Consider the following 6,000-nt stretch of genomic DNA (forward strand, 5'->3'; position numbering starts at 1 on the left):
ACACTAAGAATCTACACTATCCCAGGGAATAATGACCATAAAAAACTGCCGAAGTTGCACAACCTACATAAAGCCCATCTCAAGAATGGAATGAAACCATGCTATCATTAATTTCTCCAGTGACAGAGTCGCCGTATGTCGATTTTCTGTATATCCAGATTCTGATACGTTATTGGAAACCACTTTATTTCCCCCCCCCCCAAAAAAAAAACCAACCTCAGCCGAAGCGGGCCGTTTGTTTGTTTGTTTGTTTGTTTGTTTGTTTGTTTGTTTCATTTTTCCATCTGAGGGGATTGCTGGATAGCCCATAATTCAGCTACACTAGCTGGTCTTCCATGGGGTCCAGCTGGATATGAGGTGGGACCATGCACTCATGGACCTACATAGGTCCATGGACCTCTTCACCGGGTTATGCACCCTGCTTTTTGCTATGAATGAGTGAAGCAGGATCGATCTTATATACTGCATGGGTAGTGACTCTCTCACACAAGGGACCAATGAAATATCTTTAAGAATGTAGTCGCTTTGACACTCTTTCACGTTGGTCTATCCCAAATAAATGCATCTTTCGCCCCTTAGGCCACACCAAGCAATAATGAAAATATCTATATTTCAGTCAAATTTACTGAGTCAACACTGATCATTGCTGATTGCTCTCTTTTATCACGAATATCTGTAATTAAACAGAAGTGAATGCGGGATGTAGGACCCCCTTTTTGACGGGGTAAAGGTTTGTTGGATGAGGTAATAGGGAAAAGGGCGGATTGCAAAGCACACACACACACACACACACACACACAAACACACACACACACACACACACACACCCTCATATCATAATTACTTTTATAGTGAGAGGACCTTGTGAGAATGGCCCAAGTCCTTTTTTTTTCTCACCCATCTGTCCAGCAACCTTTCAAGTGTCTAAGCCCTTTATATGCCAAGTTATCACTTGCTTTGCTATTTTGATTGCACATGACAATGGAATACTGTGCGTTTATTTAAGCACATACAAATTATATTTGCTCGTTTCATCGCACGTATTTGCCGAGCTCATCGAGTTGATGCGTATTCGTACGAATTCAAATACGCTTATAACAAGTGCTATAGGTAATGAATGGTTCAAGCAAATATACTCGATTTTTTTTAGCTTCATCTCTCTCTCCATGCCCTCCACGCTCAAAAAAAAAAAAGAAGGATGATAATAAGTCTACATGAAACCTGTTACTGTACACTGCTGTAATGACGTGCAGCAAACTCAGTGCGAATACATTTACAGGGAAAGATCGTGTCTGGACGGTCTGAGATTTAATTTCTCGCTGTCGCATCTATAGATATAAAATGATTGGTACCAAGAATTATATTATTAGGGTTATAGGGTTAGAGTTTATGGTTCGGGTTAGGAAATATAGGGTTAGGTTATAGGGGCTGTCTGAAGTTCGAAGCTTGAAATAATTTAACCCCCGACAACCCAGGATTGCCATAAGATGTAAAACAGGTGCTATCAAAATTCCCTTAAGGCAAGAGAACTGCTCTCCATGCTCCCATCATCCCTGATGTGTTGCAAGTGTGATGTTGTGTGAACAATTCTCCACGGAGTCGGAAGAGAAAGAGTGAACGCACTATGATATAATACAATATTGAAAAATCTAAACACAACAGCCAAAAGGAAGATGCGGTGATGAAATAGTTTAAGGGACTTACCAAACTAAACCACTTCTGGTGCAGCCACCAGCAACGGAGCCAAAAAGTCACCAGGTTCCACCTCCTTTCCGATGAAGTGTTGTGGCTGGGAGAGAGGGAGAGGGGAAACGATCGATGCCAGTAATATGATTATTTCTCTTTCCCCCACGCTTCGCACCCTTCTTTTTTCCTGTCACCTTCAGCCAAGCCGAGAATTAAGTCCTTTATTCTCTTCCCGAATGGCGTCTAACTCGACACTGAATGGTGACAAGTCCTGGCTATTTGACCCTGCATATCCACGTGTTTGCCAGTCACGGGCTTCGCTGATTGAATGGCGCCAGGGTTAACAGAGCGCCAATCAGGTAGCGACAAATTCTCGTATAGGTCGTAAAGCGAACGATGAAGAGAAGGCAGCGCGCTCCTGCGCCTTTTCACGGTTGAACACTCGCGTGCTCAACAGGTGTCGAGGTCTGGTGTGAAGGAACGCCAAAGGGGTTCCGTTGTGCATTCAACGCACTTTGGTTGTAAATGTGTCGAGTGGGTGATATATTTTTATTTAAGAGGGCTCTTTCCCGCGTCCTGAGGGACGCTTCGCACATGGTCTCCGACTTCAAAGTCAAGTAACAAACTTTGCATGTTATGTTTGACCCATTCATGAATAGGTATGTATGATGTCTAACCTGAGGGGAAATAATATTTGCAAGCTTTTGTCGGCAGCAGTCATAATCTCAATGTTATTCTGCTTCAAGGTGAAAATCACTTTGTTGTAAACATTTTCAAGAAAACGCGGGAACCCCGTCTGCTCCAATAATTTGTGTCAAGAGAAGTCGGTTGGTCTACGTCTATGGCGCAACACCTCTTCTGAAGACGAGACCTTGACGTTCCGAAATCTCACTGGCTTGTAGCCGCCAATAATGCGGCGCCTGAAGACCAGATTTCTGTTTGGCTGACGCACGGTGTAGGAAATCCGCTCCCATTGTCGCGTCAGGTGATGGGCTTCCCATTTGGATTAGAGTGAAGTGACAAGGTTAACTTCTGTTTAAATATAATAAAAAGATATGGAATTTTCAGCTGGTAAAGGAAAAACAGTTTTGTCCTCTTTTTGTTTTCTCTATCTTTTTATCACAAAGCTAACAAACGTTTTGGTCCTCTACTTTCCAACCTTCTAATTTGTATGTAGCCTAAGTATCGATACTTTTCATTTCCAAGCTTCAGGTGAAAACACGTGTAACTCCAACACACTATAAAATGCACTTAAGGAGACACGATCAACAGTCATTCAATTAATAATGTCGACAGAAAGCATACCACGTTGTTACAGACAGTATGCTTCAAGCGTCTGAAATGTTAACCCGGTTTTGTGTTTTCCTCTCGATTTCGCTGTACACATTATACACACCCTGGTAAGATGGTAATTTTTGTCAAATGTGCCCCATTACATGTGGGATCCTTGTGCACTGTTGTGGGTCTTGTACAGTAGAAGGCAGTTGGAAGTTCATAGCGATATAGATAGGGAACGTGTACAGTTGCACAAAATACCTTTATACTATATACGTGTGGTCTTTTTCTCGTGTATTTGTCATCCGTTACTTTAATTCTCAGGGAGTAGGCCTACTGCTGGAGGTGAACTGTCTATATAGGAAGTCAAGAACAAATTGATTAGCGATGACAACTCCTAGCTATCACTTACACACATTTGGCCTCTGTTCTTTGTTCGACTTTTATGAAGCCTCTTTTCTGCAATTCTGCGATTCCGAACGATTGTGTGTGTTCTTTTTTCGCGAAAGGCTACACACGTTGGGTTATTCAGAAACCATTTACTTTACAGTATGACTGCACAAAAGTTCTTATTCTGATTAGCTGGCATAGGCCTATAGAGTGAAGTGATCTTTTGTCTGCTCTTTGGTTCTTTTCAATTCAAAGTGAATGCTCCTCCAATTTGTCAGGAATGCAAACACACTCAAATAAACCTAACCTAAAATCTTTTAGCCCTTTAAAATTCATCATCCTCCGGTGCCCTTGGAATGACGGATATTTGTATCCATTGAAGTTATCGTTTCTATTCTTAGTGATACATGATGGCAAGCTTTTCCTTTCAAGTGGATAGGTTTGTAAGAAAAAGAAATCATTATGGTGTGTTGCTGTTTTTTTTTAACAAACACACAATACATAAAAAGCAATACACGTTCACGCAAACATAATCACGTAAAAAGCACTCGTGCGCGCAGACGCACAGATATGAAACGCACATTAAATTGCATGCAGAACTAACAACTCACCGAAGTAGAGAAAAAGAAAATTCAATCATCCTTATAGTCTTCGCTTTCAGAGTTTGACGAAGTTCAAAGCAGCGACACTTTATCTCTGTAACGCAGTGTTTTCAGCAAACATGATAAAATCTGTCTGATTTATCTATACAAAATAATAATCATTTGATATTTCCTTCATATCTGAGTGTTGTCTTGTTTATGCTTTACCTTACACTCAGTCTGTCTGGAACGAAAAAAGGAGCCGAATTAGACAGATCTGATAAGATCTAAACAAACAAAAATCAGAAGTTCTACAGCCACTACGCCTGTCGGCTCTTGTTCTCAACCTAACAATTAAGGGAAGCATGCCCTTTAATGCTGCGTTTCTATATCATCTTCTTTGAATCTTACTCTACAGATACTCGACATTGCACATCAGAACAATCGATATCTTCCCATTTTAGGTACAAGTTCTCATTAATTATTTCAAACTAAGAGAATCAATGACAAACAAGCCAGCATACACTGGGCGAGGAAAGAGTAGTGTGAAAATAGACATTACTCTCACGTAACGGCAGACAAAGCACTGATATCAAATCATGAAAGCGAGACATTACATTCAATAATAATTATATATTACAGATTGATGACTCGTAATGATTAATCACTTGTCTTAAACATGCACTGTATACCTTAAATTAATTTGATCAAATCAAAGCTTGCTTTTGACCTTTGCCACAAATTAAAGGACGTGGTTTCACCTGGAATAGGTGAATATTTTAGCTACGCACACTTTAGCCTAAAACACTGCATATTTTGGATGTACACAGATACTACAACAGAAAAAAAAGATATGTTCGAGTGTGTACACAGAACAAAGACGAACAGACAGTATTGCTGTCAACACTTGCAAAGTTGAATAATTGGCTTTTACAATATATTGTCATAACTAATGTTCAAGAGCGCGTTGCTTCACAGAAGAATGCATGGTTAATTAATGCGAATCTTCATAAACAATTTAAAGTATTGGATTGAAAAGCGGTATATATGTTATGTAGATGGTACATGGGCAGTCCATCCCTTTTGTAATCTTTCTTTGATTCACGTATGATTTAGCGTTCTGTGTAGTTTTAATGGAGAATAAACAAACAAACAAATAAACAGATCTTGGATACAGTACGACAAATGCATGGTTATTCAAAGTTTAGTTTTATTTATTAGAATTGCACAGGGCTGTTTATACTATACCAATTTGTAATTGGAACTCTAATGTTTGACCTAATCCATCATACTTCCCCGCTCGATATCTCCGATTATTGTTTTGCAATTGAGCATAATTATGATAAAAAGGTTTAGAAATGATATGAATTATAAATCAACAGAAATCAGATCTGAAACAGGTAAACACGCCTTGTCATATGCAGGCAGTATAATTTGGAGAGGATTCCCACATTATGTAAAAAAGATAAACACCCGTAACGCTTTTCCGATATCATTGCGAAAGTATCTGTTATCAATCATAGTATAATGATCCTCTATGAAAACACGTAGATATGTACATATAACAATTCTCCTGTGAATATTGTAAATACGTTATATTATAATCTATATCATTGAAAGGACTGGCCTCGACTAGCCAGCACGCTATTGCCAGTTCTTTTTTGCCAAACTATATATCATCTATTCATTGTTGTGACTTTGTTGTCGATGTTTGTTTGTTTGGTAAATAAGTTTCATTTCATTTCATTTCATTTCATTTCATTTCATTTCATTTCATTACATTTCATTTGTTTATGCATTTGCCGTGTAAATTAGTTGGATTAATGCATGAAAGAGCATGTGCCATTTTTTGTTATGGTAAATAATGTGAACGTATGACATTTATTTGTCCAAGCTGGATATGGCCTGGGCGGCCATTTTGGATTCAGCACGAACGAAAACAAAATCATGGCGTAGAAATACAACCTAGTGTTTGACTTACCGTCTTACTGCGTGCAATTAACGTTCACGGAGAATCATGCTTGTGTTCCCTCAAAAAAGGAAAAGAGTATTAGAATTATTTACATAT

Source organism: Diadema antillarum, unplaced genomic scaffold, assembly GCF_040938485.1.
Source record: "Diadema antillarum isolate AM-2024a unplaced genomic scaffold, OU_Dant_1.0 seq00001411_RagTag, whole genome shotgun sequence".
In the NCBI taxonomy this organism is placed as follows: Eukaryota; Metazoa; Echinodermata; class Echinoidea; order Diadematoida; family Diadematidae; genus Diadema; species Diadema antillarum.